General features: G+C 44.8%; 1 long non-coding RNA gene across 1 annotated transcript in view; it reads right to left on the bottom strand.

Annotated features, from left to right (window-relative positions):
* LOC146866472 (uncharacterized) overlaps positions 1-17,608 on the bottom strand; it is a 300,783-nt gene that overhangs the window by 233,875 nt on the left and 49,300 nt on the right. The window lies entirely within an intron of this gene.

Raw genomic sequence — 17,608 nt, 5'->3', positions numbered from 1 at the left:
GCCCCAACCGACCCCTGCCCCCCTCACTTCTACCACAGAGCCACCGCCGCCATCGCTCCCAAAATACAACGCACCATTAACACCACCTTCAAAACAGGAACCTTTCCAGACAACTGGAAGCGCAGAAGTCAGACCACTGCTCAAGAAGCCCACAGCTGACCCCACCGACCTCAAGAACTATCGGCCCATCTCACTCCTCCCCATCGTGGTCAAAGTCGCAGAAAAAACAGTCAACAGAGAGCTGACATGATTCATCGAAGAGAACGCTGTCCCCGACTCATCCCAATCTGGCACACTCAGAAGCCAACGTAAATGTTTCTGATTCAAGAGTTAACTACAAAGTGAGTCTTTCACAAACAGGAAACCTTGGGCAAGCCGATGAAAAAGATCTTCTCGAAGAACAGGTGCCATGTAAGTCCTCACTTCCTGTACCAGGACTCTCAATAGGTCTCTTTCTCCACGATGAGAGCTGTGCACTGCACAAACGTGCAAAGCTTTCCAAAAGGACAAAGGGACATCTACCTCCCAAGTCCAGCAGTGATTACATCTCTACTCCAGCCGAAAAATGCTTCTATTTTGTCATCCAAGGAAACTGACCACCCTAGTGCACAGTACACATCTTTATCATTTGCAACTAAGTACTCAACATCACTTAAAGTCATTAGGGGCTTATTTAGGCAGATGTGTCACTTTGTAAAGTCCTGTGCCACATTATACCTGCGTCAGGTATACTGTATTCAGGGTTGGCGTTCCCCCGCAAAAAGCCTTGTAGAAGTGGCGCAGTGAAATCTATCAGATTTCATTGCGCCATTTCTAGGACACTACTGCGTCAATATCTTACGCCTGCCTCACAGCAGCAGGACTGGTGCAAATCCTTTCACATGTTAAAGGACACATTGATGGATTTGCGTCTGTTTTCAGACACACCCCAGTAATGCGTCACTTTTGCGCTGACATATACGTCATTAATACTGACGTATCTGTCATTACATGCAACATGATGCGTCATACAGTAAATATGACACATCCATCATGTTGCAAGGAGGGTGCATTGAAAACTGTCACATCGCTGTTTTCACGCAGTGATGCAACAGCTTTCATTAATGAGGCCCATTAATAACTACCACAACTTACACGGCCAATCAGCCAGACCTCAAAGTGCATGTTCATTAACCACTGAAGTCCCAGCTAAAGCTCACATGCAATTCGCGGCCAATTTGAAACACACACAGCGTCATATGCTGACCATGCGCCTCACATTGACCCACTCCCATGTGAGGTCACATTGAGAGCGAGCGATCAATTCCAGGGTAAGAACTACCTGATACAGTGGTCCAGTAGCTCCATGTAGTGAAACGGCCATTAAAAGTCATCTGGGCCAATATGAAAGAAAAGTCACCCTTTGCCACGACGTAGACTTCATCTATTAAATTTGGTAACAAAAAGAGGAACCCTCTTTTTATAATATGCTGGGAACCAAAATATCAATTAAGCCGCACCCCCCACACCCCACCCCAACACATTAAACTGGACCAATACCCTTAAACTGATCACTTCACTCTAATATCTAAAACATATCCCAACTAAAGATTTACTATGGGCAAAGTTCCAAAGCCCAGCCTCAAATTAGGCATGTGAAGTGATGGAAACGAATATCAGATTGGGATACTTTCAGGAATTGGGGCATATGGCTGACTCATAGGTCAGAAGAAGACTATCCAGAACTGATAATAGCCAAACCCTATACAGCACAACCTAATCACCAAGTTGCACATAGAATAGCCTGTGGATCTACTATAAATTTGATGGCCTATGATGATTTACACAACATGAAAGTATATATTGTCTAAAGGGACCTACTGGATCACCAAAACTGAACACATAATCAGCCATACCTACCCTTCAGTCAGGCAATTTGACAGGCCCTTACAGAGTTATAATGCCACCAACATCAGCCATCAAGAGGTCATCTTACCACAGGCCTTAAGGTCAGCAGGCCCTGACAACTGCACCTTGAAATTGCTGAGTTGGAATATAGAAGAGCTGCCAGCCACATTAGAAGATACAGAGTGAGCGTCATTAATTAAATTCCATCATATTTGCTGTTTACAGGAATGCTTGGCCCTGGACCCCATAGACCTGTATGGCTATACCAACATAACATCCGTCAGATCCAAGCAAGAGAGGCCCAAAGAGGCCAAACAATCTGCACCACAACAACTCTGCACATTCAAAGTTTTCATCATATTATATTCAACAATATTATCCAATTCCTTAAAATAATGAGTCACTCTTTTGTCATAGAGGTCTTCAAAGACAAAAAGATGCCTGTCCAATAATTGTCAGCAATTGCCCTACTGATTCTAAACGGCTGCAAGCTTTCTGATACACCTGTTAGAATGACTTACACCTCTGGGTAATACTATTCCCTAATAGATTCAATAATAATCAGATTGGAAGATTGCCACGCGGTCAATGGCATGAGAACCATTCTGCAAATTGAAAAAACCCAGGACCCCATAGTAGCTGACTTTTATTTTCCTGGTGAGTATACACATAAGCTCCTAATATTGCGGGGCCTAAACCGGGGTAACCTCAACCTTAAGCCCAATCCTCAGAAACTAATATGGGCAAACAATTTGAACTGGACAGACAAAACCCAGAACTTTGAAGAGGAACTTGTTCTTTGGCACATAAAAGAATTACATGATCTAGGCAGCAAGCAAGATAAAAAAACTGCCCTCAGGCTTAATAGCCTTCTGTAAGTAACTGCAAGAATCGAGAACAAATGGTACAAAGGGCTGAGGGCAGTAACAACATCTAACCATTGGAATGGTTTGACCAAGATCGTCTTACACAGAGAAAACGCAGTCACGCACCCTATCACAAAGGTACAAGTCTACGGAAGATAACTAATATGTAAAGAAACGTATTGTATTGTATTGTATTATAATTGCATTTGTATAGCGCTTACTACCCCTGACGAGGCGTCGAAGCGCTTTTACGTAGAGAAAATTGTAAGCTTCTAATTAAAATGAAGAAGGCCTAACAAAAACAAAGCATGGATGTCACTGGAGACAGCAATTAGAGAGAGAAATTCCACTAAATATTAGGGCTTGGTCAGATGGTGTTGTGAAGGGCCTAAGAATGATCTAGAATCAGAGATTAATTGAAGCGAATGGACCAATCACTTCTCTTCTTTTTACTAACTTAAATATGGCAGCCCAATAGCAGGGATGACCAGCAAGGGAAAATGTATAAACCACCTAGATAACAAACATTGAACAACAATCATGTTACCTGAAGAGAACCCGACCTCGATTCTCTTGACCTAACCACTACACCAACTGTAATCACTCACACATGCAAAGAAGCCGCCAGAGTTCCAACATCAGAGACTCTGTGTATCCACTTCCTTCACCCAATTGAATTCAAGGAGGGTGAAGTATGACTCGCGATTTTGGCAAGAAGCCAAGATAAGCCCCAGGTCCAGATAATGTTCCTTTGGTTGTTTTCCTAAACAACTTATCTATCTGGGCCCAAGCCTTAGCCATAGGGTTTAATTCTAAATGGCTCCATCATTGAGCCCTGTCCTTATGGAACAAGGCAATAATAATTCCTATTCTTAGAGAAGGAAGCCACATAGATCCTACCAACTATAGGCCGAAATCGCTCCTAGATGCTACGGGGAAAATGTATGGAAAGGTGCAGTTAAACCAGCTGCAGGACTGGGTTGAGGAGAATAGGATCCCGTCTGAATATCAAGCAGGATTCCAGAAGAGAGAGGGCACTGATGACCAAGGCACAAGGTGGTTTATGACCTCCTTGAAATATACAGTTATCAAAAAGTGCCCAGTCTCTGTGGTATTTATTGACCTAAATTCAGCTTTTGACTTGGTAGATCGGCCACCCTTATGGGCATCCTTGAGAGCACAGGGATTCCTGACAAAACTAATCTTAGCCCTCCAAAACCTACATGTGAGCAACGCAGCTAGAGTTCATTTTGGCTGGAAGGGGGAGTACAACCCTGAAATTAAGATCAAGCAGGGTGTGCGCCAAGACTGAGTGCGTACACCCCTGTTCTTAAACCTCTTCATAAATGAAATGGGCATAACCCTTTTGGACCTGGATCTTGAGATCCCCAGAAATAGGTAGAATTATATTTCCATTGTTGCTCTTCGCTAACAATGCTCTTATCACTGACCGAGTACTCAATGCATCAGCTCCTTCAGGGGTCTGAAGGTTATTATTATTATTATTATTATTTGGAGTTTTGTACCGCGCACGGTTACCCTTGGGCATCCCAGCGCTGTCAGTAGATCGGAGCATCGCCCAGCGCACATCATCTCAAACCGGAAACAGGTGAGTTTTTAAAAGTTTACGAAAACGCAGAGTATCGGTTTCTGCCCGGAGTCTGAGTGGCAGGGAGTTCCAGGCAGAGGCCGTATTCACTGAAAACCGTCTCCCACCAGTGCGGGCTCGTCTTACTCTATAAGACTGGAGAAGAAATTTATGCTCAGAGCGAAGAGCCCTTGCTGCTTTGTAAGGTTGGATCATATTTCTCAGGATCGCTGGGCCCTCCCCCTGCAGACTCTACTGCGCCATGCAGAGAGCCTTGAAGGTTACTCTTTCCCGTATCGGGAGCCAATGCAGTGCCCTCAATGCTGGTTTAGCAGACTGCCTTCTGGGGACATTAGTTAGCAGTCTAGCTGCTGCCTTTTGCACCTGCTGCAGCTTCTTGAACGTAGATTCCGGGGCGCCCAAGAAGAGAGCATTGCTGTAATCCAGCCTGGAGATAATGAGCCCCTGTATAAGCAACTTGCGAGAGGTATCAGGGAGGAGTGACAGAATCTTACGGGCTGACCGGAGCATACCAAAGCAGACGCCCGCGGTCTTTTTGGCGTGAGTGCTAAACGTCAGGTCTTGCTCCAGCCACACTCCCAGGCTCTTAATCTCCTTCTTTGGGCTGGGAGGAGCTCCCATGCAGTCAGGCCAGCAGCTGGGAGAAAGGGAGAAGGAAGACTGGCCTAAGATCATGAGCTCGGTCTTAGAGCCATTCAGTTTCAGGGATGAGTGACACATCCACCCGAAAACTGCCTCCAGGCAAGAATGGAGCGCCGCTGGGTGTTTTTCTACCTGAGAGAGCCCCACCACCAGCTGCGTGTCGTCCGCATAGCTAATGATGTTGAAGCCGAACGGAGACACCACGTCCTCCAGGGGGGCCATGTATGCATTAAATAGTGTAGGGCTCAGTGATGAGCCCTGAGGAACCCCCCACTGGAGGGCGAAAGGGGGGGACTTCTCGTTTCCTTCCCAGACTTCAAATGACCGTCCACCTAAAAAGGAGGCCAGCCATCCCAGAGCCTTCCCTGTGACACCCAGCCCTTCCAGTCGCTGGAGTAATACCTGATGATTCACGGTATCAAAGGCCGCACTCAGGTCCAGGACCTGAGTTTTTTGTCTTAACAAAAAACTAATCATCATTTTCAACATGTGTGTACATTCCTGCATAGGACAAATAATACAGGAAACAAATTTGCAGTTTGTTAACATACTCTCTAGTGAGATTGACTGGAAGTGTTACTTGGGATACTGCTAAGTACAAGCGGCATAATATTCTTGGATGTGGTATTTGCATATAATATTCGTGAAGAAGCCCTGATGAAGTAAATTTATGACGAAACACGTGTTGGCTAAAAGAACAAATAAAGGCGGGGAAGGTTAGGTGCGATGTGGCCGGAAGGGATACAGTGCGTACTAACGCTTTTAAATCAGCGTAGACACACGGTGCCGGGCGGCAAAGACACGGCTTCGCGGCGGATGGGGTACGAGTCGTACCGGGGCCAAATCCAGCGGGAAACAAGCAAGAATTGTCCAGGCAACTCAATTTTGGAAGGCAGATGAGTCCAATGGTCCTGGGACTCAGTTCAGGGGGCAAGCTCTCTTCCAAGCCCTTGGAGATTGTTGAAAATAAAGTTGCAAAGTCTCTTTTAGTCTTTTCCTCTCCTTCCTCAGCAAGGCACCACTGCAGGCCAATCCCCCAGGTTAGGGAAAGTTACTCCTCCTTCAGCTTCTTCCAGGTCCTTCTAGTCAGGCAGAGTTTCTTCGTGGTTCAATCAGGATCTGATTTCTTAGGAGCAGGGCTCCTACATTTATACCAAGTTTATTTTGTCTTTACAGGCCAGGGGGGCCTTTGCAAAATCCCAGTCCAGTTCTTTTCAGTGAGGAGTACTTTGTTGTTGGGATTCTGGCTTCTTCTTTCAGCAGGCAGGGCAGAGACATCAGATGCTCCCCAGGGGGTGGAGCCAGTATTGTGGTGGCAGAGCACGGCCCTATTCAGAGTCAAGGTGCACTCCTCCCACCCATCCTTATGTAATCTCTCTATTCACCACCTGGCAGCCCCAGCCTGTCTCCTGGAACTTCCCAGCCCTGTCACTTAAGCTACACACAAAGAAGATAGCCCCCCCCCCCCCAGAGGCAGACTGAAATGGTTAGGCACGCAAAGGCTAACTTTCTAAAAGTAGCATTTGCAAACCCAGGATATTAAAATAACCTTTGCTAAAAGATGTATTTTATTATTCTGAATTCAGGCATACTAAACATGAATTTCTACCATGCTTCCTGAGCCTGCTAGGATTATAGAGTGTTATAATCTAGCAGCCCATTCTGGCCTATGGAGAGCAGGTAGCCTTACAATAGTGAAAAACGAAAATGGCTGTAATTCACTATTAGGACATGCCACACACTTCAGGGCATGCCCTACCTTGTCCTTACAATGCACCCTGCCCTAGGGCCTACCATAGGGGTGACTAACATGAAGGCAAGGGAAGGTTTAGGGACTGGCAAGTGGGGACACTTGCCCAGTCGGCATGACAGTACCAGACTGTATGCAGGTTCTTCAATGGCAAACCTTAGATACATTTTACCAGGCTGCTTCTGTAGGTGGCACAACCAGTGCTGCAAGCCCACTGGCAGCATTTGGATATACAAGCCCTTGGCACCCCTGGTGCACTCTACTAGGGACTGATAGTGAACCAAATAAGCCAAACATGGAAGTCAATTCACATAATACATTTTCCCATAGGGAGCACTTGCCCTGTGGCACTGGATGGCAGTGGCACAGAGCCCTGAGCAGCTAACACCAGCACAAAAATACACTGAGGCACAGACAAAAATGGGAGGGTGACCCACGCCAATGGTGCCAGGTCTAACATAGAAGGAGAAAAGTGTCGGAGCAAGAACACTTCCTGAATATGTTATACCAAAAATAGTGTTTTGGTCCTGATGAGTTCCAACAAATGAAGTGTTGATGCTGCTTATAATAGCACAACATTTCCCATAACACAGCAGGCTAATGCAGCTACTGCACACATCCGTAAATGGATGAAAAACAGAAGGCACGGTTGATAAAAATGAGCGTTTTAGCACAACTATTTGCCACAGCATTGAGTCTAAAATTAGTGGCAGGTATTGTATTGTATTGTACTTGCATTTATATAGCGCTTACTACCCCTGACGAGGCATCGAAGCGCTTTGCCTTGCACAAAACATATTAGCATTCTTTATCTATGAACTCATTTAATTACACATTTTCACATTTTGGATTCACTTGTGAAAAGCAATCCAACTTTTAATATTTAGAATCAGTAGTGGATAAAAAAAATGGCATTGCTGTTTTAAAAAGCACTATTCTCATGCAGAGAAACTGCATAATAAGCAAAAAGACTGCAGACTGCAAGGGGTGGGCAATTGGTTTACAATTGAATCCGTATTTTCACATGTAGGTGGACAAGGAGTATGAAATTATAATAATAATACTGGTGACCATACACAATCAGCCGTGTCTACATGCTTGGTGAGCCCGGTCAGCTGAAACCCGTAAGGAACTCAGCCAAACAACTTTTGGCCTATTACATTTCACACAAACTTGTTTTCTTTGAATCTGCACAGATTGTGCTGCCTTTGTCTTAGTACTACGAGATTCTTATTTGCAAGGGTATTTCCATCTGATGAAAAATGTAAAACACGGTCAAATGACTCCAAACTTTTCTCACTATAAGCATTATATCTAAAGTCGCAGACTCTTCCTTTACCTGTTCTCTAGTGCCCTCTACTGGCCAATCTTTAGTGGTTTTCAGTTTCAGATTAACCCCTTCTGTGCCACGCCCTTTCCCCCTCCTGTGCCGGGCGTTACATTAGTGGGCGGGTTTCATGACGAGATAGTCTCGTCATGGGCACAGCGCGACCATGCTCCATGACGAGACTATCTCGTCATGGGCACAGAAGAGGTTAAGAGCTACATTTCTGTCGGGCAGGGGTTTACAGGCTGAAGTAGGCTGAAAACGAAAAACAGAATGCTTACCTCACAAGGTCACAATTGGATGATATCATTAGTGATTTCATCACTAACGTAACTTGAGATATCAGGGATTTCATATGCCATTTAACATGTAAGGAGTAATGCAATATGTGAGATCATAAGCAGTGTATGATAGGAGTGCAAGTTATAGTTACTTCACTAAATTATAACTGGTGAATTTCAATCTTTGTCTTTTTAAACGATTTCTTGTCTAATTCATCGCCTAACTATAACATGACTTTAGCCTTTTTTTTTCTCTGAAATTCTCATTCTTTTAAGTAAGTTTAGATCTTATTACCACACATAACGATGGCATCATTTTAACCTTTGGTTTTTTCCAATGAACTTCAGTTTTTTAAAATCAGATTTTACATGGGCATGTGTAACTCCTTCTGCAGGTGGGGACCCCACAGTCATCCAGTGAAAGGCCAGGGATGAACACCTCACAGTCAATGAAAAATTCGATGGGCCCATATACACAATCAGATTTCCTGGCAGTTTCGCTGGGGGTCAAGTTTTGTCATTTCACTTCAATCTTGACTAGTTAACTCACTTGTAAACTCAAAATTATTTGAGAGATAGCGCTCCGACCATCCATTGCTAAGACGCCACCAGCCTCCTCGCACTCAACCCCGGAAGACACAGGGAATGCCACCAGCCTCACCGAACACTACCCTCGGCCAGTTCTCCTGCCTCCGCTGCCGAAAAACCATCACCACCACCTTGGAATCAAACACCACCAACACCAGCGACACCCTAAAATGCATCCTCCTCAACGTACACTCCGTACACAAACACGCCGTGGAAATCTGGGATCTACTCGACTCCCTCTCGCCCGACATCGCATTCCTCACAGAGACCTGGACCAACTCATCCTCCGTCCCCAACATCAACACCGCCATCCCGGACTGATACAAGATTCAGAGGAAAGACCGCCCCAACCACACCGGTGGGGGCCTTCCATCGCCCACAGGAGCACCCTCCACCTCACCACCTCCAGCGAAACCCTCCCCTCCACCGAACACCTGCACTTCCAGATCCAGACCACACCCAAAGCTACGCTCAGAGGAACCCTCGTCTACATATCCCCGGGCCCCCGGACACCCTTCGCCACCACCATCACCAACTTCATCGCAGCCCACGCCATTGCCTCCACGAACACATACTCATCGGAGACCTGAACCTCCACCTCAATGACCCTAGCGACCCCAACTACCCCAACTCCACCATCCTCCGTGACAACCTCGCCAGCATCGGACTGAAACAACTCGTCAACACACCAACCCACAGAGCAGGACACACCCACAACCGCATCTTTGCGGCAGGAAACAGCGTCCACTTCAGCCACACAACACAACCACCATGGACCAACCACCACTGTGTACACTTCGCCGTCGACAAACCCATGGCACCGAAAACAGCTCCACGCCCACCACGGAGGAACTGGAGCAAGGTCACCAACGAGCAACTCAACTCCACCCTCATCCAAAACAACCACACCTGGTCGTCTGACGCAAACATAGCAGCCAGAGAACTACACACCTGGATCACCATCTGCGCAGACGAGTTCGCCCCGCTGTGCAACACCAGCAGACAATGCCCCAGGAAAGATGCCTGGGTCACCACCGCTCTCCAAGAAACCAGACGCATCTGCAGATGCCTGGAGAAGAACTGGAGAAGCACCAAGACAGCCAAAAACCACACCACTTACAAGAATGCCATGATGGACTACCACAAACAAATCAGAGCCACCAAGAGGAACTTCATCCACAACAAAATCCTCGCCAACTCCACCATCGCCAAGGAACTTTTCAGCATCATTCAGGAATTCACTAACCCACACAGCGAAGCCACAGACATCAAACCATGCCAAGACCTCTGCAACAAGCTTGGAACCTACCTCCACCTCAAAATCAAGAACCTCTACAACAACTTTGTCGACCACCCTTCACACCTCACAGACGGCCCACCAGAGACAACAGCCGGCCCACCATCTCCAACTGGACACCGATCACGACTGAAGACACCGCCTCGACCATGAAAGGCATCCACTCTGGGGCCCCAACCGACCCCTGCCCCCCTCACTTCTACCACAGAGCCACCGCCGCCATCGCTCCCAAAATACAACGCACCATTAACACCACCTTCAAAACAGGAACCTTTCCAGACAACTGGAAGCGCAGAAGTCAGACCCCTGCTCAAGAAGCCCACAGCTGACCCCACCGACCTCAAGAACTATCGGCCCATCTCACTCCTCCCCATCGTGGTCAAAGTCGCAGAAAAAACAGTCAACAGAGAGCTGACATGATTCATCGAAGAGAACGCTGTCCCCGACTCATCCCAATCTGGCACACTCAGAAGCCAACGTAAATGTTTCTGATTCAAGAGTTAACTACAAAGTGAGTCTTTCACAAACAGGAAACCTTGGGCAAGCCGATGAAAAAGATCTTCTCGAAGAACAGGTGCCATGTAAGTCCTCACTTCCTGTACCAGGACTCTCAATAGGTCTCTTTCTCCACGATGAGAGCTGTGCACTGCACAAACGTGCAAAGCTTTCCAAAAGGACAAAGGAACATCTACCTCCCAAGTCCAGCAGTGATTACATCTCTACTCCAGCCGAAAAATGCTTCTATTTTGTCATCCAAAGAAACTGACCACCCTAGTGCACAGTACACATCTTTATCATTTGCAACTAAGTACTCAACATCACTTAAAGTCATTAGGGGCTTATTTAGGCAGATGTGTCACTGTGTAAAGTCCTGTGCCACATTATACCTGCGTCAGGTATACTGTATACAGGGTTGGCGTTCCCCCGCAAAAAGCCTTGTAGAAGTGGCGCAGTGAAATCTATCAGATTTCATTGCGCCACTTCTAGGACACTACTGCGTCAATATCTTACGCCTGCCTCACAGCAGCAGGACTGGCGCAAATCCTTTCACATGTTAAAGGACACATTGATGGATTTGCGTCTGTTTTCAGACACACCCCAGTAATGCGTCACTTTTGCGCTGACAGATACGTCATTAATACTGACGTATCTGTCATTACATGCAACATGATGCGTCATACAGTAAATATGACACATCCATCATGTTGCAAGGAGGGTGCATTGAAAACTGTCACATCGCTGTTTTCACGCAGTGATGCAACAGCTTTCATTAATGAGGCCCATTAATAACTACCACAACTTACACGGCCAATCAGCCAGACCTCAAAGTGCATGTTCATTAACCACTGAAGTCCCAGCTAAAGCTCACATGCAATTCGCGGCCAATTTGAAACACACACAGCGTCATATGCTGACCATGCGCCTCACATTGACCCACTCCCATGTGAGGTCACATTGAGAGCGAGCGATCAATTCCAGGGTAAGAACTACCTGATACAGTGGTCCAGTAGCTCCATGTAGTGAAACGGCCATTAAAAGTCATCTGGGCCAATATGAAAGAAAAGTCACCCTTTGCCACGACGTAGACTTCATCTATTAAATTTGGTAACAAAAAGAGGAACCCTCTTTTTATAATATGCTGGGAACCAAAATATCAATTAAGCCGCACCCCCCACACCCCACCCCAACACATTAAACTGGACCAATACCCTTAACCTGATCACTTCACTCTAATATCTAAAACATATCCCAACTAAAGATTTACTATGGGCAAAGTTCCAAAGCCCAGCCTCAAATTAGGCATGTGAAGTGATGGAAACGAATATCAGATTGGGATACTTTCAGGAATTGGGGCATATGGCTGACTCATAGGTCAGAAGAAGACTATCCAGAACTGATAATAGCCAAACCCTATACAGCACAACCTAATCACCAAGTTGCATATAGAATAGCCTGTGGATCTACTATGAATTTGATGGCCTATGATGATTTACACAACATGAAAGTATATATTGTCTAAAGGGACCTACTGGATCACCAAAACTGAACACATAATCAGCCATACCTACCCTTCAGTCAGGCAATTTGACAGGCCCTTACAGAGTTATAATGCCACCAACATCAGCCATCAAGAGGTCATCTTACCACAGGCCTTAAGGTCAGCAGGCCCTGACAACTGCACCTTGAAATTGCTGAGTTGGAATATAGAAGAGCTGCCAGCCACATTAGAAGATACAGAGTGAGCGTCATTAATTAAATTCCATCATATTTGCTGTTTACAGGAATGCTTGGCCCTGGACCCCATAGACCTGTATGGCTATACCAACATAACATCCGTCAGATCCAAGCAAGAGAGGCCCAAGGAGGCCAAACAATCTGCATCACAACAACTCTGCACATTCAAAGTTTTCATCATATTATATTCAACAATAATATCCAATTCCTTAAAATAATGAGTCACTCTTTTGTCATAGAGGTCTTCAAAGACAAAAAGATGCCTGTCCAATAATTGTCAGCAATTGCCCTACTGATTCTAAACGGCTGCAAGCTTTCTGATACGCCTGTTAGAATGACTTACACCTCTGGGTAATACTATTCCCTAATAGATTCAATAATAATCAGATTGGAAGATTGCCACGCGGTCAAAGGCATGAGAACCATTCTGCAAATTGAAAAAACCCAGGACCCCCTAGTAGCTGACTTTTATTTTCCTGGTGAGTATACACATAAGCTCCTAATATTGCGGGGCCTAAACCGGGGTAACCTCAACCTTAAGCCCAATCCTCAGAAACTAATATGGGCAAACAATTTGAACTGGACAGACAAAACCCAGAACTTTGAAGAGGAACTTGTTCTTTGGCACATAAAAGAATTACATGATCTAGGCAGCAAGCAAGATAAAAAAAACTGCCCTCAGGCTTAATAGCCTTCTGTAAGTAACTGCAAGAATCGAGAACAAATGGTACAAAGGGCTGAGGGCAGTAACAACATCTAACCATTGGAATGGTTTGACCAAGATCGTCTTACACAGAGAAAACGCAGTCACGCACCCTATCACAAAGGTACAAGTCTACGGAAGATAACTAATATGTAAAGAAACGTATTGTATTGTATTGTATTGTAATTGCATTTGTATAGTGCTTACTACCCCTGACGAGGCGTCGAAGCGCTTTTACGTAGAGAAAATTGTAAGCTTCTAATTAAAATGAAGAAGGCCTAACAAAAACAAAGCATGGATGTCACTGGAGACAGCAATTAGAGAGAGAAATTCCACTAAATATTAGGGCTTGGTCAGATGGTGTTGTGAAGGGCCTAAGAATGATCTAGAATCAGAGATTAATTGAAGCGAATGGACCAATCACTTCTCTTCTTTTTACTAACTTAAATATGGCAGCCCAATAGCAGGGATGACCAGCAAGGGAAAATGTATAAACCACCTAGATAACAAACATTGAACAACAATCATGTTACCTGAAGAGAACCCGACCTCGATTCTCTTGACCTAACCACTACACCAACTGTAATCACTCACACATGCAAAGAAGCCGCCAGAGTTCCAACATCAGAGACTCTGTGTATCCACTTCCTTCACCCAATTGAATTCAAGGAGGGTGAAGTATGACTCGCGATTTTGGCAAGAAGCCAAGATAAGCCCTAGGTTCAGATAATGTTCCTTTGGTTGTTTTCCTAAACAACTTATCTATCTGGGCCCAAGCCTTAGCCATAGGGTTTAATTCTAAATGGCTCCATCATTGAGCCCTGTCCTTATGGAACAAGGCAATAATAATTCCTATTCTTAGAGAAGGAAGCCACATAGATCCTACCAACTATAGGCCGAAATCGCTCCTAGATGCTACGGGGAAAATGTATGGAAAGGTGCAGTTAAACCAGCTGCAGGACTGGGTTGAGGAGAATAGGATCCCGTCTGAATATCAAGCAGGATTCCAGAAGAGAGAGGGCACTGATGACCAAGGCACAAGGTGGTTTATGACCTCCTTGAAATATACAGTTATCAAAAAGTGCCCAGTCTCTGTGGTATTTATTGACCTAAATTCAGCTTTTGACTTGGTAGATCGGCCACCCTTATGGGCATCCTTGAGAGCCCAGGGATTCCTGACAAAACTAATCTTAGCCCTCCAAAACCTACATGTGAGCAACGCAGCTAGAGTTCATTTTGGCTGGAAGGGGGAGTACAACCCTGAAATTAAGATCAAGCAGGGTGTGCGCCAAGACTGAGTGCGTACACCCCTGTTCTTAAACCTCTTCATAAATGAAATGGGCAATACCCTTTTGGACCTGGATCTTGAGATCCCCAGAAATAGGTAGAATTATATTTCCATTGTTGCTCTTCGCTAACAATGCTCTTATCACTGACCGAGTACTCAATGCATCAGCTCCTTCAGGGGTCTGAAGGTTATTGTCTTAACAAAAAACTAATCATCATTTTCAACATGTGTGTACATTCCTGCATAGGACAAATAATACAGGAAACAAATTTGCAGTTTGTTAACATACTCTCTAGTGAGATTGACTGGAAGTGTTACTTGGGATACTGCTAAGTACAAGCGGCATAATATTCTTGGATGTGGTATTTGCATATAATATTCGTGAAGAAGCCCTGATGAAGTAAATTTATGACGAAACACGTGTTGGCTAAAAGAACAAATAAAGAAGACTTCAGAACACTTTTTGAGTATCAAGTTTTCCTTTGGACAACTGATCAATCAATGGCCGTGCTCGGGGACTAAATATTGTAATTGTAATCACACCAAACTGTTGATGAAATTCATTTGAGCTTTGTTTTGAGGGTTGTGGGCTTATTTTTTGAGCAGTGATTCCAGCAATGCTTCCTGAGTGGCAAATCAGATTGCTGCTTTCTTTTTTATTATTTTGTTTAATGTCCCTTAGGCCCGCAGTACTTATACAGCCGAAGATAGAGTGCTGTGTCACTCCAGCGGGGCCTTTACTTCCTTTTCCATGTACCGCTGTAGTATCGCAGATCCCAGACATTTTTCAAAAAAGTTGTTTTTACTATGAAGGTCATATTCTTTTCAAGTTTGAGCCTAGGAGTTTTCTCACAAGCACAAATAATGAGGATCTCTTGTAGTGTTTACTATAATGTCTGCGTTTTTGGTATCTCTGTACCTGAAACTGTATACTGTGGTACCTCTGACTCACAGTGAAACTACATCACATTGGCTGACGTGCTTGTATTGATGTATTTTGTAGGAGTTCCTGCCCTATTACTGGAATAGGGAGTTAGACTTGAGTCTATACATGCCTTTCACTGTCTTCTGATTTTTCCTTTAGTGGAGATTCAACTAAACCAGGGGTCTCCAACCTTTTCTGTAGTGAGAGCTACTTCTGATCAGTGAAAATCGTCGTGAGCTACTAAAAGGCCAAGCAACTCGCGCATTTTTTTGAGAGACGCCCCACGCCCAGTTTAATTGATTTTAAGCCTTTCTTTGGAGCCCTTACTGTCGTTTGAACAAAAGGGGCCGCACTCCCTCTTTTGAAGTGACAGACAGCCGCAGGTTGTGCTACCTGAAGCAAAAGCTTGTCTTGCTTGGAAGCATTCCTGGAAAGTATAACAAACTACTGCGGGATACAAGCCTATGACCTCCTTTTGTGATCATCGATCAACTTGTTCACAAACTGCAAAAGTTAAACCTCAACATATATTCCTTACCAAATGTGATTTATTAAAGTCTAACTTGGATGTGGTCATTAGTTTAAAAAAAAAAAGAGACTCATTTTAGTAAGAAGAACCTCAATTATTTCCCCTTCACCACATACTCTTTTTTTTTGTAAAGTTTTAAATTTTATTATACTTTGCATTGCATTGGTATGGTTTGTTGGGCCTCATCAGAACAATATAAAACCACAAATATAAATTAAATAAATACCATCACCTCCACGAAGTTGATGTTCCCCGTAATGAACATTGTTTGGAAAGTTGATTTTCTCCTCATAAGGCGCATTGATATTGCCCAGCCCCAGTCCCTTTGGTGATCAGGTGAGAATCGTGGGAAGAGGGAAGATGGGACAAGTCATTCTGAAGAATGTGTGGCGTGAGGACATGTTTGAAGGTGCACAGTGATACAGCAGGCGTTAAGCCAGCCTTAAGATGGAGAGAGTGTCTTCTGCTGAAAAAGTGCCAGGAGGGCAGCGACCTTTAACCTTGAGGAGGTACAGAGGGGTTTGTAGGCGGTGTTCTGGGTTAATGGTCACTGGTGGGCGCCAGCAAGAAAGAGGCAGATGAATTTGGCATGATATGGGTAAAACGAGGCCGCACCTGGGTGGCAGCTGCTATGCTTTGTTACCCCTAGTAGAGCCCTTGCTGGGTTACGACAACAGGAACTATTCCTAACAGGTGCTAGAGAAGAACCCTCTTAAGCTCTGTAGCTTGCATCCCATACCCTTCCCTTTACACATCCTGAATGAGATGCTGATTATAGACCAGGGGTCAGCACTGTTACTTGAAATAACTCGTGAACTACTGTCCATGAGACTATGAGTGGATCTGCACACCATGCACCAATCAGGGACTCCGTACAACACTGCACACCTCAATGAGATGTTGCTAGTAGCACTTTAAAGCACAGCAGAAAAGATGCACTCACAATTACCATCCATACACCTCCTGTCCCCCTGCAGTATTTTATCAAGGCTATGCACCTGAGTTCAGGGAGCACCTTACAATTATGAGCTAACAAAGCTTTTCTTTTGTGACCTTTGTACAATCATATGGACCGCTTTGCAAATGTACCTACATTATTTTTTCACTTTGGCGTTTTAGTAACATCGCACATGCAACTTTTCAGAGAAAACTATGTGGTTTATGAAGTGAAACTTATCCTGCAAGTCGGGGAAAACAACTTTGCTCAAGAAGAGAGAAGTGGGAAAACTTGCAACCGCCACAAAGTGCAGAAAGCTGGACCTGCGCAGAATTTCGCTAGTGGGAAAAATTGCATAAATATATAATGCTGCAGGTGGGCCGATGGATGTGCAGATTTACATAGTGTTGTGTGGGTAATGTTTCATGCAATTTCCATAAAAATGATTCTTTTGATCGAAACAGAATATAACATATTAGAAATGGGACAGCATCACAGAGACTGTGCAGTAATGTTAGTGAGCTGCTGCTGTGTTAAATATTGAAAACACACGACTATCCCTGAATATTGGATATGGTCACTAAGCCGATATGCGACTGAACCAAACATGCACTGTGGCGCCATGTGAGTAACACTAAAGTCAGGATTCACTTCACTTACGCACGCCCCACAATGAAAACCACGTGAGGGCAAAATCACGCGACTGCAGCTGGCTTCCCTTCGGACACGTGGTGGACAGAGCCC

Source organism: Triturus cristatus, chromosome 2_1 (assembly GCF_964204655.1).
Source record: "Triturus cristatus chromosome 2_1, aTriCri1.1, whole genome shotgun sequence".
Taxonomy (NCBI): domain Eukaryota; kingdom Metazoa; phylum Chordata; class Amphibia; order Caudata; family Salamandridae; genus Triturus; species Triturus cristatus.
This window is presented reverse-complemented; position numbering and strand designations above follow the sequence as displayed.